Raw genomic sequence first — 20563 nt, 5'->3', positions numbered from 1 at the left:
ATACTGTCCGATCAACGAAAATTCGAGAAATTGACGGCGGACAGAGCGGAAAAAATCCACGGATTCCGCTCCTAAGGTGCCGTGCTCTAAAATGTGAGCGTCTTCTCGCCCTCGACTCGGTAGCAGCATTTTCCGCCGGCGTCCAGGACGCCGCGTCCAGACGCGCCTAAGGTTCCGTAGCTTTAGAGGAGGTACGTTTTGGAGGTGAGTTTGGACACACGGGAAGAAAAGTCCGATGTGTCCGGAGTCCAGACTCTTCAATAAATTAGACAAGAAAAAATACTACACTCTTGATCCAATTGGATTTTTTGCTTGAGTCTCAAAGAAATCTTCATAAATTAAGAGGCTTGGCTCTCGATTCAAGCTATAACCCGATTGAATCGAGAGTGTTTTTCTTGTCAATTTTTTCAAGAGTCTGGACTCTGGATCCAAGAGACTTTTTTGCCAGTGCACCGGAGGATCCCTCACTTTCTTTGTCACTAACTTCAGTCCTGATAGTAAAATGAAAGCAACAATAATCGCAATTATGAAGTGAAACATGAAAAGCAAAGGGTTCTCGGTGATATGTACTCTCTATCAACCAACAAAATTTAGCGCCCCTGCTAAATTCGTTGACTCATGATGAGACCGAAAGAATTGTTCATAATCATCATCAATGACTGTCAAGTATGATTTTGCCAAGTTTGATGTTGATTATAAATGTTCGACCCGATGACTTCCACAAAACATATCACAACCAACGCCATTCTTTCTGATGGGATTTTGTTTAAATTTGCATCGTGATTCTCGACTTATCAACCATCATTCGCACATCGCCAAAATATGTTCGACTTGTCAATTTTACCAGTCGTCTTTTAAGACCTCCTGTCGACCGACTGCTCAACTACAGGACGTGTACGTCGTCAGATCTGACAACATGGAGCTGTCTCAAGAATGCACATAGTAGGAGCCTCTATTGACTATTGTTCTTTGATAAGGGGAAAAAACTTATCTAATGCGTTGTTTCAACCGGGCAGCGCGGCGAAGTAGTTCAGTTGAAGTACCTAGATTGTTACCCTGCCGTTGCTGTCTGGTGTTCAACGATCACTCGACGAACTTTACTTCCTCAAAAATAGACGGCCGACGAGGGATTTAGGTCCGTAAATACGATTATTGATTCGTCTCGTAATCGTGCACGCCTTGATAAAAATTGACGCAATCAGCCGGATTAATACTTCTCGAAATTACGCAGATAAGCGACTGCTCCCGCTGCCACGTACTCCGTTTCGAATTTTTCCATCTCGAGTTTTTGCATGAGCCCGGCGGATTCGTTCTCATCTCTCCGGCGTCGCACAGTGGGTCGAGTCGATTAGACATGACATTTTCGACTAAAACTGCAAAATTTGATGTTTACTTCTTCATATTTTAAATTTCAAGGGGTGCGTCTAGATGAAAATTTCACGAGGAAACCAATGGAGCCACTCTTAGAACCTCAAAAGTGTGTTTAAATCGAGTTGTAAGCTTTTAAAGTCTCCAAATTTTTTCCGACTTCTCCTAATGACTCGATCCATTGTGCGACGCGATGACTTGCAAGTCGAGATCCCGACGCCTCTCGTCAGTTCGCTGTCCGTCAGGAAAATGGCAATCATTGTGGAACAGGAGCATCCACGGAAAAGTCCTCTTGGCAAAGCGATTTGAAACGCTTCAGGAGCATTAGTGCACTGAGTAAATCGCAGAGGATGAGGGGAGGGGGGTAGGTATTTGTATTCTCTGGTGTTAAGAGGTTAGGTAAGAAACAAAGATCTTCCGGATTCATCGAGGAACTGTGAAATCAGTGGTTCCAGCGAGTCAGCGAGTATTAAACTGTTTTCTCGAAGTAGTCCAAGTATGCACAATCCAGTCGCGATGAGATTTTGGACATTTTCTCTGCGCAGAGTACAATTTTCCTGACAATCGAACATTTCTAACAGTCCTAACCCTGGTAACAGAACTTTGACGGTGAAGTGTTCATGATACGTTCATTGACTACCAATTTTGGATAGTGATAAACTCCTGTTAGGGCCCAAGATACGGTGCGGGCATCCAAAGGGCTATCTATAAAAATGGACACGTTTTCTGCTTTTTGACTCCTCCTTCTCATGCCAGGTCCCCTCTTCCCCTCTTACCTCCCCATTAAAGGGTTTGTCAGGTGGTGATGGACCCCCTTCTCAGTAATTACCTGACATCGTTTACGGACGGCTCCCAAATAAAAATATGAATTCATTTTTTGTATTGGCAGGTATGTACACGGAGAAAAAAACTTCGTGCTTGGGACCCGAAGTTGAGGTCATATGGATCTCTGAAGTTTTCGGATCACGTATCTAAAAACTTGAGGTCCAGCTGCCGAACTTCGGGTCAGACATCTGAAGTACTTCGATATATACCGAAGGGTTCGGGTCACACATCCGAAGTACTCCGGTACTACATACCGAAGTGCCTCGATGTCTGACCCGAACCTCGGCAGCTCGACCTCGAGTTTTCGGATGAGCGATCGGAAAACTTCAGAGATCCATATGACCTCAACTTCGGGTCCCATGCACGAAGTTTTTTTCTCCGTGTAGAATTTACTAGTGGCTGCTTTGACTTTCGGAACTGCGAAACACAGTTTTATGAATTTTGACGTGTGAAATGAGAAAATAGTAGAGAAAAGCATGCAATCTAGGAAAAATAAGTTTTTCGAAAATGGATTTGACGGGGAACGTATACCTGCTTCCTTGATTTCACACGTTGGTTTGAAAAACTATCCCGATTTGGACTAGAAACGGCTTTGACTTTTGGAACTGCGGAACACAGTTTTATGAATTTTGACGTGTGAAATGAGAAAATAGTAGAGAAAAGCATGCAATCTAGGAAAATAAGTTTTTCGAAAATGAATTTGACGGGGAACGTATACCTGCTTCCTTGATTTCACACGTTGGTTTGAAAAACTATCCCGATGCGGAGGATGAATGAGATCGGACGTGTGAGTGACGATAGGCTTTATTTAGCGGGGCGGCGCGTCTGGGAGTGCGGGGGCGGCAGACTTCAGAGCGCGCCGCTGGTTCCCTCCCTCGGGCTCCGGGCCGTGTTGGTGGAATGACGCTAATGGGTTTCGAAATGTGCTTCCGTCATCAAACGCCACCTCGCTAGTCGCTCGACGGAGACGGAGCGGAGAAATCTGACGGATCATGTCCGCGACGACCGACGAGACGTCGAGCCGGCTCCTTGTCTTTAGAATTGCAAATCGACGGCTGAGCGAAAAAATCAGCGCAGCCACTCCGTGGGTTGCGGCATTCGCATCATCGGGCCTCCTCACTCGATTACACAGTGGAAACGCGCTGGTCCAGTGCAGTGTGTCCAGATTTCTACGGAATCGGAGGGTCATCTTGTGATCTCAATGGGTCAGTTGCGCCGGTAACAGAACTGTGCAACTTTCATCCAAAATTTGTCCGATTTTTGCATGAAATCTGAGGAAAAATCAGATGAATTATAAAATCAGATGAATCATGAAATGAGCCAGAAATTATGGATTCTTGCTGTGAAATGTTGGCAGTCCATTTTGACGTCCACACGAAGAAAAGAACCTCGTGCGTGGGACCCGAAGTTTAGGTCATATGGATCTCTGAAGTTTTCGGATTGAGCATCTGAACACTTTAGGTCTAGCTGTCACTGTTCGAATCACACATCTGAAACTTCAGATGTGAGAACCGAAGTTTTTCGGATGTGAAAACCGAAGTACTTCAGATGTGTGATCCAAACCTCAGCAGCTGGACCTAAAGTGTTCAGATGCTCAATCTGAAAACTTCAGAGATCCATATGACCTAAACTTCGGGTCCCACGCACGAAGTTTTTTTCTCCGTGCACAATCCAGAACCAGAATTTCACTGACGTTTCGGTTCATGAATATTCCTGGCCATCTCAGTTTGACTTTGGAATCTGAAGATTGGCAGGGACATTTATTGTGTCAGAGGGTTGCCTGCCCTCTCGAGCCCCAAGAGCTCCAAATCCCGACTTGTCCGTACACTTCCTATCTAGGTGCTCTCGTCAGAGCCTGGCTCTAGAATCCACAGTCAAAATCCGGGAAACGATACAGAAGAGGAGAGCTTTCAGAGTTGGCGAGTGGCGAGTACTCGCGGAATGCGAAGAGGGCAGCAGAGCGCGATCGGCGAGTCGACACGGGAGCTCGATCGGGCCGGTGCACATCGATGTAATCGAAACGGAGGCGGTCCAGCGCGTTCACTGGCACGAGTAAATTCGCAGGTCCTCGCGGGTCCGGGGGGGGGGGGGGGGAGAGGCTCCCTTCGCGGAACGGTTAAGAGCGCGTGAAGGCCCCCGCACGGGGAAGGAGAACGAGAGGAAGCACCGCCGCTCTACTCGCCGGCCGCGCCGTGCCGGATCAGAAATTAATCAGCCGTAATTGCACCTGAGCTCCCGAACGGGGAGAGAGGGAGGGCACGAGGGCATAAATATGACTCACCGCCGTCCGCGAGATGGGACGAGCGGGACGAGGAACGCGAGTTGCGAGTGGCGAGTGGGACATCCGAACAACGGCAGCGACACCCAGAACCGGCGCCCCCGGCCCCCGAATCCGAGTCCTAGACGCCGATTGTTGTCGGCTCGCTCTAACTGATTTTTTATTTCCGTTATTCTCATTGGAGTCATTGGAGTATCTTATCTATAGACGGGAGAGCACAGACCTGTCGAAATATGGCGCTCCAAGACCCAAACAGGCAGCCAACCTTCTAACACAAAAAATGTCACTGTTAATCTTCAGATTCCAATATCAAACCAAGTTGACCAAGGTGGCCAAAAGTGGTCTCACCTAATTTTGATCGTAAAGACAGAGGTCTAGGCCCTAGACGTTCTGGCTTTTTTAAACGGACTTTACAAATTTCTCGAGACGTTGTTTGTGTATAGTAGTGTTAACCCTCGTAAGTCCTTTCTCACACCTTTGGTTCTTGCTTCCATCGATTTGATGTCCGAAGGTAGGCCCGTGCTCTCATGTCAGCAATTTTAGTTCGTTATGCTATATCAGAGGGCTTCATGTTTCAGCATTATGCTACCAAGTTGGATGCACTTATGCTGAGAGGAACTATGTACGCAGAAGTTGCCCGTATCGTGCTTCCTTTCGACGCCATTCTCTCGGACTTAGCTTCTATCAGTATAAATATGTTAAAATCGAAAGTTTTGTTGAGTGAATACATTCACTGCGGCTCCTAGGAATCCAGGAACTCGGAGCTTGGCCCTATTGTCGGAAAACCAAGGGGGACACCGTTAGGCTGCCCAAAAACAAGGAAAGGGCTCCTCATTCGGTACTCCGAACCCAGGGACCTGCCTCGGACTATGACTGGGGCAGGCCTTGTTTGCCCCCAGTACCCATGAATTATTACGATCAAATATGACAATCAACCATCGGGTTCACACAAGGTCATCTACATTTTTCCGCTACTTTTCCGTGTGAAATGCTCAGCCACACCGATGGTCCCTTTTCTCAGAGAAAGAAAGTTCTAAGGTTTTTTTTTTGTTCTTTGTGTGTTCGTTCATCCTTTCCTGTTGTTACCATTTGAATTGTTGCACAATTTGACAACTTCGAGGCGGAGGATTACTCAGAAACAATCGGTGCCTGGCCGGCTGCCCTCCCACACAGTCACTTCACAGTTCGTGTTTAGTGGCTCTGCCTCCCCTCCCCCACGCCCTGCGCCACCACTCCCTGCGGGTCCGCTTTTTGACCTGGGTGTGGGGCTCGGGGGTTAGGGCAGTGATACCCATCAGCCGTGGCACCGTATCCACCTTGATTTCGGTCACTCCCTGGGTCCCTGCTATTGTTGCCTCTGCAATCATCCACGTTGCAAGACCGCCGAACAATATTCACTTTTCCGGCATGAAGCCTCCCGCCTCACAATTAGACCAAGTCTGCCTGTTTGCCGAGCCTTGCATATTTCACATTTTCGGTCTTCGAGGCTGGAAGTAGAAACTGTGCAATGTATGATAATTAGAGTTTGATTTTATCATTTTTTAAAGATATTTTTTGAAAATTACACAATCTGCCCAATCGTCAGGCCGAGCGGAAGCAGTAATAGTTATTTGCTGAAGTTTGGCCACAGTACCGTATCATTCCCGCTTTTCTCGCATCGATTAAGAGTGCTTACAGCATTTGCCCGCTTCTCAACTAGTTCGCCTTCAAAACTCGAGTAGGCAGTCAGAGTGGCTTACGATCAGTAAGTGTTGTTTGCCATATTCTAACCGCGTTCAAAACGTCCATTTGATCTCTGAATCAATCGCGCATCAGTTTAGAGTGCTCATAGCAGTGGCCCACGATCCAATCAGTACGCCTTCAAAACTCAAGCAGGCAATTTGAGCGGCATGGGAGCTGTTATAGTTGCATGCTGCGTTCAGTCGTTACCAAATCATTCGCGCATCAATTGGATTGCTTAAAGCAGTGGTGCGCTATCCGACTAGTTCGCCTTCAGAACTTCAAGTAGGCAATATGCGCGGCCTAGGAGGAGTAATAGTTGCATGCTGTACTTTAAACGCGAAGAGCCTAAAACTGGGCCAGTTCTAATGGGTCCACGTAGAATCATTCAATACCCTGATGGTGAGTTGGACCCCATCTTGGGTCCTGAATGTCACGAACGGGCAGGAAGAGATTTAGTGAAAAACTTTTTTCGTAGTCTTCGGTCAACTCATTTCCAGATCCCTTAGCTACATTCCCTCCCTTATTCCATTCATCCCCTGTCATGCCCTTGCTTCCCTGTTCCATCATAGTCCATAATCTTTGCGGACGATGATAATATAATCTTCCTGACCGTTCGTGACATCCACGAAGTTTAAAACCGGTAGCATATCAGAGATGGATTCCACACGGCGCTACTCTCAGTGACTCTAGGTCTACGTTGACAGACTCGTCCATGTCCATTGACGATTCGCCTTCCGACTCGGCGCTTTGATACGGTGCCGACCGTCCGTCCATCGTCGGCGGATAATTAAAAAATTCCCATCCATCCGACGAAGCGGTAATAGCTCCGGTCTCTCGGAGTCTCGATATAATATCCAAACCGGTATCGTTATTGTGACGGCCGCGACGACCGCTGCTATTATGCAAAGGAAACCTGCGACGTTGCCGTTCCGGGCGCATTTAGAGTCCCTTTATACTGAGAGTCAAGACAACACCCCTCATGGAGTCACAAACGGGGATAAAGATTACACAAATTGGCAGTTTTTCGTAATCTTTGATCGGCCCATTCTCAAATTCCTCTCTCCGTTCCTTCTCTCATTCCGTTTGTTCCTTGCCGAACCCGTAATTCCCTGGTCCATTCCAGATTATAATATTCGCGATCGGTGAAAATGTAATCTTTATTCCCGTTTGTGACACTGTGAAGGCCTAAAATACGGGAACCAATCAGAAATGGATTCACATTGTCTTGACTCTCAGTATAAAGGGACTCTACGTCGAATTTGTGACGTCCGACAACGTCTGGAGCCGGGGCGGGGGACGACAAGTCAGTCGAACGTGGGCTTGTCGCCGTCTTCGTTTTTTTCTCCCCCGCCGTCTTTTTCGCCGATCCGATCCGCCGAGTCGTTGTGTGCGTCTTGCAGTGTGCACGCCCCACCCCCCACCCCTCGCCGGGTCCGCCGCGTGCGGTTGCCGTGGCAACGCGCTTCCCGTACTTTCACCCGGCACGTTACCGCGAGCGTGCTCCCGCTCCGCAAGAGCTGGGTTCGACGTCGGCGACGTCGCGAAGGCTCCCGATCGAAGCTCTTTTGGCAATTTTCTCGATTTTATGCGCGGCCGGCTCATGACGGACGCAACAGGTGCCCGGATGGATCGCATGCGTTTTTCGGCGTGACGCATGACGCCGAGAGGTCCCGTTATTGACGTCTTTCTCGAGGCGTTTCGCCTTTTAATGCACTTTACTGACATTTTGGCGTTTATGTACATGTTACTGTTAAATATTAATGTTCCCGGAACAGACGTCTCAATGTAAAATTTTTCGATACTTCGCTTGACAACCAGTGGCGTGGCGTGAATTGCGATGCATCGATTGTTATGTCATTTAAACCTATGGTGAAGAATCGATTATCAAGGTGTTCGCTGCGAGCACCCTGTTTATCGATCCTTTTCTGTAGGTTTAAATGGCATAACAATCGATTTATCGCAAAGCACGCCACGCCACTGTTGACCAACCCCCCCCCCCCCCCTCCCCGGTCAGAAGGATCATAGATATCGCATCGTGGTATTGTGGCCGTGACAAGCGTTCTGCTGATCCAAATCTGAGGAAAAATTTGAAAGAAAAATACTCAATGAGTTTTTTAGGAGCAGGCAAAATATAACCTAAGTTGAGATTCACTCGCTAATGAAGGAACCTCCAAAAAAAGGGAGGGAGAAATGGCATTTTGTATTTAATTTTTTTCATCTTAAAGGCACGTTTAGCCTCAGTGGAAATGTACTTTCACTCCTGGAATTTTGAAAACAGCTCGCTGCTTGATTTTAACTTTTAACTTCTCGACAAGTAAAAGCGAATATTCGCCTTGGAGGCCGCACTTGAGTATGTAAATTATTTGAACTTAAAATTGCCTTACCAATACCTTGGGTAGGAAAAACCGAACACCCTATGAGCTTTCAGACGTCGCCTATGACAAATCGTGAATTTTCGGGAAAATGTGTGCAACATTTTCTTCCGAAATTTTTAGAGAATTTTGTTCGCCATTGATCAAAAAATGGAAATTTTAAGAAGAAAAATTCATAACTTTTAAAAACTAAATATTTTCAGAGAGGAAATTTGGCAACGTCTGAAAGCTCACACGACGCTCCTTCTCAGCACGGCAGAACACAGGAAGGCACCCGATTAATAATTTTAAGCCCTCTCACTTATTTAAGATTCCGTTATCATTCAATTGCTTGTTTACCAAGTCATCATTCAAGAGGAAGCTCACGATAACGAATATTAACTTTTAATAAATAACTGAAGCTCAATTATATTCTTGCTTTATCAGGAAAAGGGAAAAAAATCCATGTGAACTTCGACCGTTGGCACGCAGCGTTGGGTGGAAATTCTCTCTTGTAAATCGAGCAATGTCATAGTCGCGTATTTTGCTCTCGTCCTGACATCGATTTCCACATAGACTTTTGAAGCGCATTTTCGGCTCCTTAAGTTTTCTTGTATTTCCTTAAACTTTATCAGTGCTGTGAATGGAGTACTCTCCAACAATCACAAGTACACAAAGTCAGCGGACAATGCGCCTGTAAAATCAGATGCGCAAAGCTCGGGTAACGAGCGACATTAATGGGCTGACCTATTAAGAGTGAGAGATTTCGAGAATAAAATAATTGCAATCTTGAGGGTGTTTAACGCGGGCGGGGAGAGGGGGCGAACAAAATGTGATGCTATGGAAGTTTTATCTCTGTGCGTGTGATGTGTTCAAATATCCGACTGCAGGCGATGCGATTCTTCTTCCCTCCCCGCCTGCTCGCCCCTCCCGCACCCGATGTTCCGAGAAGCGCCGACAGCTAACGCCAACTGCGGCCGATTTCCGAACTAGTCCGGCCCTCTCCGCCAGTCTTCTCACTTTGTTCGTCGCTGAGTGTCTGTGCGTTTCGACGGTGCAACTCTGTGTCTTTCGTGCAGTCAGTGCGTTTATTTGTTCTAACTCTTTCTTTTTGTGTTGGATTTTTTAACGCTCGACTCGATTTTTCAGTTCAGTGATTTTTGTGAAACTTTTTAAGTTGTTCATAACGGATACCCTTGGATTAATATTCTAATCGTCTGTATTTCATCTCTAGTCGTGAAGTGTGCTACCGTTTAATCGTGATCGTTTCGTGCAATTCTTTGTTTCGAATCGCTTCATTTTTGTTAAGCTCTTGAAGGTGTGCATCTCTCGATTATTTTCATTCTTTTGTGACCTTGTGGATTACCTCTTGGATTTCGTCAAGCAGTTTTGCCGATTATTTTCAAGGTGAGAAATCTGTCCTCTGCCTTATGGTGCCGTTACCTTAGTTTCCCTACTCGTGAACTAATACCTTCCATCTGTTTCACTACGTAGTTGAAATCCACATACCATAAATATTTTAAAATGTTCGTTCTGCCATCCTTACGTTTCCAAATCATGCTCCCTTAGTTCGGTTTATGTCCTCGGTCCTTTTGCTAAGTGCCTACTTCGTACCCCTAGGTTTTCTGTAAGAGCCCAAAATGGCTACCAGTAGTACCTATGTATCTTTCACGATTCTTCCTCCCAATAATTTCGAATTTCATTTGTATCTCGGCTGTATATAGGTTTCCCTAAATAGCATCCTTATTCTCATCTCCTCTCGCGAATGATTTTCAGCACCGCGTTCTGTACATAATATCGTCAGTGCATCACTAAGTACCTCGTCGTTCATTTATCCAATGTACATTCAATATTTTCATTTACGGTTTATTGGGGGATAAGTTAATAAGCGATCGACTACTTCGTTGATTACTCATTTAGATTTTATATCATCAGAATATACTCCTCGAAGGCTTTGATTATCTTTGATGAAGTCGCTTTAATATTCATCGGAATTCGAGTTGCATTCAATGTAATTCAGTTTCCCTCGGGTCGCCTTAAAAAATCGACCCGTAATTTCAATCATTGCATCAGAATCAATTTATTACAAATTATTTTTCTAAATTGATGAGACTGTAGTGTGCATACGTTCCCGTTGTATCGCTGTAAGTTACCTGCTGGGCGCGGTTGTCTCCTTAACGGTAAAGGAACCAAGGTTCTCGATTCAGTTTAGCTCTCGCGATTTCCGATCTTATTTCAGTACACGCCAAGCATGTTCTAACACCGAAAGTAAGCTCAAGTCCAGAGATTCGCCAACCGAGTGTAGGAGCGTAGATGGCGGATTCTGGGTCTCACTCCAATTTATTTGGTCGTCTATCTCGAAGGGAAGTAAATCCAATCCAACGATCCGTGATTTTTGGAGTTATCTAAGCAGTAATATTCTTCATTTCATTAGTGAGTAAGTAGTGTTGAACTCCGGACAGGAAGCAGTAAAGGATCTCGATTCCGCTATCTAATTTGAATGGAGAATGTTAACAAAGACGAGTGACTTCTCGGGAGTTTTTATTTGATCACCGGGGAAAGAGATTGAAGCACGGATTGTAATTTATACAGCCGTGCTCTCTAGTTACATGACTCAGTTGCGTGATCGAGCGCCTCATGCAGTTAGCGAGAAGGAAAAATCCACCAAGTAGTCGTCAATCATATTCCAAGTTTAGAATTCTTGAGCCGTGGAATTAGCGATACTTATTCGCTCCCACTCAATTGCCGGTTCGATGGGTAAGCCGCCCTCGTGCTAAAACTTTCTGCCTGTCGTTGAATCTATTTGCCCCTTTAGAAATTCAAATTAAACGATATACTTAATCGCCGCAGTTCTGCATTTTCGGAGTGGCACGACAAATAATATCCGTTATTCGTTAGTAAATTTTGTACGGAATTATTACACGGGCGCAGCTAGGAATGGAGTCCCCCCCCCCCCCTTCCATGCCTACTGTCCTCTCTAGACAAGTAAACTGGTCTTTGCCCTAGGCGAAGGTCAATTTTCACAGTACAGTCTATCTGTACTCATTTTCTGTACAGCTGAATTACTTATGAAAATTTCTAAGTCGATCGGAAATACTTCAGAATAGCGGTTTTTAGGGTTGAGAATTTTCGACACCCATCCTCGTCTCCTTTGTCACGTCTACCGGTTTGCATTCGGCGCACTTTGCCTCGAAATCAAATTTCCCATTCCTTTCCATGTTCTAACTGCTTTGGTAAGGGGAAACTTTTTTTTTGACGTTATCCCCAAATAACCTCCGGGAGTCAGCAACATAGGCAGCCTTAAAACTATTTAGTGGCCTCGTATGTTTAGTCAGTGCCCTTTGCTCTAACCTCCATAGGACGGCTTACAACAATATATCACACGTTTGACAACAGTGCGGGAGTATGAGAGGTTGAATTGGAAATATTATGCTGACCTTGTGAAGCGGGCAAGCGAGCGCAGCGCCGAGCAGAACACCTCCCCCTCCTTACCCCGCCCCGCCGCGCGGGGCCCCTCTAGCCACGTCGACTCCGCTCTTTTTTTTACGACGGAGTCAAAGTTGGAGAGGATAAGACTCGTCAGTGACCAAGTCACGTTATTTTTTTCCACGTCTGCTCCACTCTATCTCTCCTACGCTGATGACCGGCTCCGCGATGATTTTTTTTCGCCCGTCCCGAAACTGAATCACGTTCCGAATTAAAGTCGAGTGGCTGCGTGGCAGCTCTTTCCGTCTGTGATGCGGATGACTCTCCGTTCAGCTTCTCTAAAGCGCTCGCCCTGATTATCTGGTGAAATACTTGTGCGTACTTAAGGGTCTCTCACTTTGTTCGTCCGTCTGTAGATTTGATTTCAAAGGCGCTTTCATATTTGGGGCAGAGGACGAGGATTGATCGTAAATGCTCCGTAGTGGTGCTTGATTTCGATGGACGGCTGTCTGTGTTTTAAAATGCCAGGGTAGCAAACCTTCCCAACATAAAAACACCAGAAAAGTTAGCTGCCGATCCTCTCATTCCTACATTGAACTGAGATGGCATAACATTTTTATAATTAAGCGTCTTTCTGCACAAATGAGTGAACGTATGCAGAATCTAACATAGTCAAATACGTGCTTCGCAAGTGACGGGCCGTAACTATTGCATAAATAAATAATTCTGCCCAAGAGGATCGAGTTTAGCGGAAAGGAATCAAGTCACATCCGCTGTTGCCTAATTCAAGGTCAAATTGGGCAATTTAGAACGTTAGTGCGGATTCCTTTGAGAATTTTAAAACAATTTCCTTCGTGCTATGCAGTTAATTCACTGAAATTTGCACAAAATCGGCCCGACCGTTTTCGTGTTAAAAATCAAAAAGCTCAATTTAATCCGGCGATAGCTGATGGGGCTTGGTTCCTTTCTGTTAACGCGGTCCAATTACAGCTCATAGGTTGGTTGCGATTTAGGGCCCTAAAAGATCCGTGACGCAACCTTCAAAATTACCGGCGTGCCTGTATTCTTTCTGCTCCCACAAAGGTACTTTAATACCTACTACCTCAAGTGTTGAGAGGTTTTACGAGGTTGTGGGGTTTTGAGTCTGGTCAGAACTTGTGGAACGCGACGCGCGTTGATGAGTGAAAACAGACAGAAAAGGGGATGGGGGAAGATGATGCCGAGAGCTAACGAGGGACCTTGAGCGCGGTGGCGTTTTCTCGACTCATTTTCATTTTCAAGCGTCTCCTCGAGCTACTCGCTCAAGCTCCGGCCCCGGTCGTGCAATTTGATGGATGGATCGCGTCGCTAGCTCCCTACCAGCCTCCAGGGTTCCCATCTTTCGGGACTAATCCAAAACGACGTAAGAGCCGTCAAAAATTGCCAAAGTACCGTTGATAAATTGCTATTTTTTTTTTTTAAATCTACATGGGGAGTTCTGAAAAAAATACCTATGTGCAATAGGTACGGACACTAACATAATTATTTTGCTAGGGAAGTATTTGAACTGGAAAGAAAATGAAGAACGACAATAATACCAAAAAATGATGAAGATTAAGAAGACTAAAACTTGTAGAAGACGAATAATCTTAAAATTCTTACTACCTCCTTCATATCTTTCTCCCCTCTTATCTTCTCTCCTCAATCTTCATTTTCTACCTCTTCCTATTTCGAATAATTTCTTGTCTGCAATATGGTAGGAGTCTCAAAGGCACCGAGTGTTCTTTCCGAAAATCAAACTGTCAATTTGATCAATTCACAGAATTTTACCCAACCGAAATCAATAATACATGACAGTCTCGCAGGAAAATATGCGCCTGCTTTTCGGAAAAGTGACGATTTAATCGGAGCCGATTTGGCAATGTTGGGATGTTGCTACTGCGTTTTTCCGCAGCCCGGCGCGGCGGCGAGTACGTAACTCGAAGCCATCGGATGGTGATGCTTCAATTCTGAGTGCTTCTCGGAAAAGCGCTCGCATTACCCGAGTTTCAAGGACGGACAGCTTGTCGAATTATTACGGCCGGGCCGATGGCAATTCGCAAAAAGCACCCATTAATCGTCGTTACCGCTCCTTAATTTCCCTTTTTCGTTTGCTCCGCTTTTTCCCCGAATGTTTTATGGTCTATCATGCGCGTATGCGAATATTTCGAATTGGAGTGAATAATACCCGGGATGAAGTAGTCGACCCATCATGACGAGTCTTCAGTACCTCCAGTGCATAATTTATGTAACTTTGATGTCGAATGATCGTTTAGTCATCGATATTACGAGTTTGAAATGGTTTTTTAGTAGCGTTTACCCGAGAGAACGGCGCTGGCCAAATATTTTCCCAGCTGGGAGGGAGGGAGGTCCTAAGGCCAATATCGGTGTTGAGGAAACGACCTTAATTTTGGATAACTCCTGGGATGTAAGTAGACTCTCATGTCGTTCTCTCCCTTGGTTAGTGGTGCTGTTTGCAAGTTGGGAACACCTACTGTTTATCCTACATTAAAAACCATTATCAATAAGCTTTTCTCCATGAGGCAGCCTATATATTTCGGTAAATATAGATTGCCTTACATGCTTGTATATACAGACGAATCTCGGTGTTACCAGCTCGAGAATTCTGGAAGTACCAGGTTATACATCTTGTTCATCCACAATCGCTCAATGCATTATCGTAAGGACGTGAAATGGATTAAATTTTGCAATGAGGAAGCACTATCTCTGACTCTTGTGTAAAAGCATCTTTCTGCAGAGGGAAAGCGATGGCACACATGTTGTTTCTAAAATGAACCAGAAATAGTGGTTCCTCATTACTAATTTTAGTCCTAATCGTCCTCTGCTTTTTTATTGTTTCTCAATTGCTCTACCTTTGACAAGATAATTTTTAAAAAACCCAATCTAATTCCAACGATTTCTTTCTGTTTCAGGTGAGTTGTCTGATTATCTTCATTTTAGGATACTCACCGAACCCCTCATCGGTTGTAAGTACCAGTTTATTACTTCGCAGAAGTTCGGGCTTCGTTTTCGAAACTTCGAGATAGTATGCGTACCTAATGTCGTTTTTATTATTCAACTGAGGAATAATCCTGACTAATTTCAATTTAAAAAAAAAAAAAAAAAAAACAGAAGAATTTTAGTGAATCATGCCAATTTTTAGAAGTTGCTCAGGCAGCAGACTCGAACGCCCGAAAAAAGCAAGCATAATCGATTCACGTGAAGTAGGCAACATCCTGTTTCATCACCTGAGTCTCTAAATGCAATCGAGAGAGATGAGTCTGACGTGATGAAAATCTGATGACCTTGAATTCGGGACGAGTTTTGATTCCGCAAGCCGCTGCTGGGTGTTTGATTGACGCTGAATTTGATGGTTTTTGTTGGTCGAGGATTTTTCGGGAAGGGGGAGGGACTCCTCTATGCTTGGCTCGTGATCAATTAATTGGAGTAGAAACGAAAGTGAAGTTCCAATTCAGTTAATCTGTGGCGTGGCTCATGATTATTGACGGCCGTGTATCAACAGTAGACATCTCCTCAACAATTATGTAAAGTAGAACCTTGACCTTGACAAATAGTCGAAACGGCGTAACGCCGACGAAAGGCTACCAGTGGCATGGCGAGATTTGCGATGTATCGATTGATACGCCGTTCGAACCTATAGATAAAGATCGATTATCAGAGTGTTCGCCACGAGCGTCGTAATAATCGATTCTTTACCATAGCTTCAAAAGGGAGAATTTCGATAGTTGAGTATCTCGTCTTGCCACTGACTAGTGTCATTTTTAAAGTCAAGACTAATCTTCTTGTAGAAGAAGATCAAATGCGTTGACATGTATTTTCGAATTTTCTGCCTCCGTCAAGCACTTTCTATTATTGTAGGCTGGGAATAGAGGCTCCCTTCATACAGGCCCGCCACAAGGGGGGGGATACTGGGTCCTTGGTACCGGGGCCCGGGCCCTGGAGGGGCCCGTGACGCAGGTGACAAACCACTAAGAATTCATGTGTAACCCTTGTCTCGTAGGGAAAAGTGAAAAAATTACCCTAAAAATTCCGCAAAAGGTGAATAAAGTTTCAAAAACACGCTAGGGCACTATAAAATTTTTCTTACTTTTTTAGAGATTTTCAAGATTTTGAGTATATGTAGAATGATATTTTCAGTAACTGTGTTTCATTTTCTTCCGTTGTCGGATGCTGAGAGGCTCCTTTCTGGGCATCCTCGACTTCAATGGCTTAACTCCATTGCCATAGACGTACGAAAGGGGAGTCCAAGGGGGCCCGGCTCCCCATAGAATTGAAAATTATCATCTGCCCCCTCAAAAAAAAATTTATAGATGTTTTGAATGCAACAATTCGAAAGTTTTTGGTGCTGAAAGTAAACAAAAAGGCGTAATTATTCTGCAGAAATTGATGGAAAATCTCCATCATAAGAGCTTCATAATGCGTCCAAATAGATTTAAAATTTCAAAAATTTCCCGGGGGAGGCCCCCCGGACCCCCCCCCCCCCCCCCCCCCCCCCCTGTGCTAGGGGCCCGGGCCAGAAAATTGGTACCAGGGCCCGAGATGGGATGTGGCGGGCCTGCCTTCATATGATTCATTCGTGAACTAATGTTTTGTATGTTATGGTTTTGCATAAATTTACTCATTTTTGCGGAAGAACGTCCATTTAAGAACATCATTGGCCATCTTGATTTGATATTGGAATATGAAGGTAGGCAGTGACATTTTTTGTCTTAAAAAGTTGGTTACCCTTTTGGGCCTTAAGAGCTCCATATTTCGAGGCGTCAGTTCTCTCCCCACATAAGTCCTTTTGGATTTCCGGTCCTTCCACACTCCTCCAATCTGAGTTTCCCCCGCAGGAAGAGCCGTTTTCCAAAACCCAATGCAGGCGTTTCGTTCTCAGCCGCACTGTGGATCGAGTCAATTAGAGATTTCGACATGAAATTGACCAGAACTGCAAATTTTTGTGTTTATTTCGTCTTATTTTAAACTTTACGGAGTGCTTCACGAAGAAAATTTTACGAGGAAACGATTGGAACCACTTTTAAAACTTTAAAGTCCTGTATTAACAGAGTTACAAGCGTTTAAAGTTTCCAAATTTTGTCTGACCTCTCCCATTGGCTCGATGCATTGTGAACCGCAACGAGTGGAGATTTTCATTGGAAAGTGTCTGGATGAAGCTGAGTCGGAAATGTGGGTTGGCGAATGTGAGCCGGCCAGGAGGAATAAAACGCGGGGAGTTTCTCCTAAACTTCCGTCCTAAGAAAAAACGCCGTATGAACATTCAAGAGTTGCCAAATTTCCTCCAATGAAATGATCATTTTTGAAAATATTTATGAATTTTTTCTCCTGCAATTTTCAGATGATTTAGATCCGCCTGAGAGTGAAATTTTCTGAAAATTAGAGGAAAAATAATCACAAATCCCTCTGTAAATTCGTATTGTACCAAAGGAAATTCGGCAACCTCGGAAGGTTTATACGGCGTTCTTCCCGAGCACGGCAGTAAACGACTCGGAGTCGCGATGGCGACGCGGACGGAGTTACCCGAGCTAATTGAGCTCATGAACTGTAATGAACCATTTGGCGCGCTCCCCGTGTCGGTTCCCGCTCCCGGGGAGAACCGCGCAACTCGCATCGGGGAACCGCGGGCGGTTGCGCGGTTTGGCCGGGCGGGCGCGGCTCTTGAAACGAGTAACGGGTCTCGTTTTATAATGTGCAGCGCCGAAAAGTAACGGGGCAGCCTCGATGTTGGATGTCGGTCTCGGTCTTGCTCCGTCGGGCTTGAAACGAAACGCGGAAACGCCAACGCCGCGCGCGCGCCGCCGAGCGCCGAGCTGACGTGACGCTGACCTTTTAGCTCCGCCGCCGCGGCCGGCTCTTGCCGCTAGAGCGCGCCACTCGCAAAAGTCTCTCGCCGTATGTAGAGTCCCTTTATACTGAGAGTCAAGACAATTTGAATCCATTTCTGATTGGTTCCCGTATTTTAGGCATCCACAGTGTCACAAACGGGAATAAAGATTTCATTTTCACCAATTGCAAAGATTATAATCTGGAATGGACCAGGGAATTACGGGTTCGGCAAGGAACAAACGGAATGAGAGGAGGAACGGAGAAAGGCATTTGAGAATGGGCCGATCAAAGATTACGAAAAACGTTCAATTTCTGTAATCTTTATTCCCGTTTGTGACTCCATGAGGGGGTGTTGTCTTGACTCTCAGTATAAAGGGACTCTAGTTGTAGCGTTTGGTGATTGGTTTAAGTCTTGGAGGAAGTCATAGGAGGAGTCTGGTTCAGGGTATCTGAAGGCCTGGAAGAGGTCAAATTTTCTCCGAAGACTGACAATTTCAAAAAAAATAAATAAATAAATAATCAATAAAGAACTGAATTTTGAAATCTGAGAAGACATCAGCGCTGTCCAAGCAATCGACAGTCGCAGTCCTCTTCTGGGTTCAACGTTCTGCAGGGTTGCCACAATCAGGGAAAACCGGAAAACGTCAAGGAATTTTAAAAAGTTAGGGAAAACGGGGAAATGTGAGTGAAACTTGTGAAAATCGACATGTAGGAAACTTTGTTAATTCACCTTCATTTGCTTTTTAGAATGAGATTTCGAACAGCAAATTTGCCTGAAAACTATTTTCAATGAGTATGCCTTCTTAACCATCCATCGCACGTCTTCAATTGTCAGGGAACTTCACCAAAATGTGTCTAGGAAAATCAGGGAAATGTCAGGGCATTCATTTTCTAAATTCTGTAGCGATCCTGGTTTCTGAGTTCTTGTTGAGCTGTGAGCGGAGAAATAATTTTCAATCTCAGAGAGAAGCTTCTGCGATATTTTGTTTCTGGGTTTTAAAACTAATAAGGACCCTCGTCGCAAAAGCTGTATGATGTGGAGGGTGAATAAATCCGAAAAGCGTTACGCATTGCACCAATGAACTGCACGTGTTACGTATGCTGTCTAAGAGGTGAAACATCTTGGGTCGAATGGAAATGATCAGCCAGTACCTGCTAGCTCGTGATGAAAACATTTGTTACTTCAATTGAACGTCATATTAATGAAATCGTGGCATCAGTGGCGAAGATGAAGGGCTTTATTATCTCTGCAGCTTCTTTCATGGGTGAGACCACTGAGGAGATAAGAAGAACTATTTGCTCATGCAATGAGCAAAATAAGTTATCGTTAAAACGGAAAAGTTCACTTGCAAAGTACCCGGCACGGTAGATTCAAGTGGTAATTTTGTTATGGCAACATAAGTGTTAAGTTGAGGAAGATGAACAAGAGTTATGGAAGGTATTTGGATCGCAAGGCTTTAAAAAGTGTAGGTTGATTGGCATGAGCTCAACGCGTCATTCACCGGTCATCATTGAGTGAAGATGTCAGTGATCCAGTCAATGATGGACGCTGAGTGACGCGTTGAGTTCTAGCCAATTAACCATCACAGCATCACAACATCAACGAAAGCAACATGAAGTAACTTCTTTATGAATCAAAATTAGGCTCTTAACATTTTTTTCATGGTGGGCACAAGAATCATCGACACAATTCGATCGAAAAATGAAAACACCATGTAGTCGACATAGAATCGATCGACATTGATTGATTCTTGTATCCATCTTTCTTCATCTGTGATGTACTTAATTCTTCGCTTGAATTGATAAAAACTTCACAGACGTATATCAAAATTTGATTTTGGATTTTTCTAATTTTAACTGATATTTTAGACGAGACTTCCTGATTTTTTTCGCAAATAAATAGACCCTTCGTCGATTTAAAAAATCAATATAGTATGTGTTTGATAAATTGAATCGAATATTTGATAAATGCTTAAAACACTCCGAATTTCCCATTCCATGACGATTTTTCTTATGTGTTCTGGATTTTTTCTGACAGTGCCGGATTTCCTCATATTTTCCGGTTTTTACTAACTGTTGGCTCCCTGTAAAGCAGAAATGAGCGGGAGCTGTTACGACCATTTTCGGAAACGGATCCTCGACCGGAAACTGCGAATCGCGGAGGAAGCGAGTAGAGAGCGTCTTATTACGGATTTCCGTAAGACTCGCAATCCGTAGGGACTCGGCAACGTAGCGCCGGTAGTCCGGCGGCGGCGCGGTTACGCAATTCGCGCGTGATTGACGTTTTGCATTATCGCCGGGCCGCCGCGGTGGCTCTAGACCATTTTTTATTTACTCTTTTCTTTTTATTCTTCGCTTTTTTCTGCTCCTCATTAATCGAGTGTTGCCAAGGTAAACGTGCCGATGTGTTTGCTGGCCGGGGAACGTGTCGCGCCCCGCCGCCAGATCGCGCTCGCCGGCACCGCGTGCGGGGTTCCTCGCGGGTTTCGACGCCCCACCTGGCAAACGGTGCCGTAGTCCATGTGTTTACTCAAAGCTTATCGCTCGACTCGCTGAATTAACAATCGGCATATTTTTATTGCTTTCGAGCCCGTCGTTTGTAGCTATCGCGCTTTTTATTTGCCTACCGTCGTTGTTTCCTTCTCGCATCTGCCCCGGCGTTTCGATTTCGAGTGCTGCACGGACGGCGCTTGACACGTGATTCCGTCGTTTGCTCTCTTCTCGGCGA

At 45.0% G+C, this 20563-nt stretch overlaps 1 protein-coding gene across 2 annotated transcripts in view; it reads left to right on the top strand.

Annotated features, from left to right (window-relative positions):
- Positions 1 to 20563, top strand: part of Kdm3 (Lysine demethylase 3) — a 486443-nt gene that overhangs the window by 349446 nt on the left and 116434 nt on the right. Inside the window, exon 1 of one of the 2 annotated variants that reach the window (XM_072301456.1) lies at positions 9792 to 9951. The exons of the other annotated variant lie outside the window; for it this stretch is intronic. The gene's annotated coding sequence lies outside the window, so the exon portion shown is untranslated. Of the gene's footprint in view, positions 1 to 9791; positions 9952 to 20563 lie in introns of those variants that run through there. 2 annotated transcript variants of the gene reach the window in all.

Source organism: Bemisia tabaci, chromosome 6 (assembly GCF_918797505.1).
Source record: "Bemisia tabaci chromosome 6, PGI_BMITA_v3".
In the NCBI taxonomy this organism is placed as follows: domain Eukaryota; kingdom Metazoa; phylum Arthropoda; class Insecta; order Hemiptera; family Aleyrodidae; genus Bemisia; species Bemisia tabaci.
The sequence above is the reverse complement of the archived record's forward strand: the minus strand, read 5'-3'. Positions and strand labels throughout refer to the sequence as shown.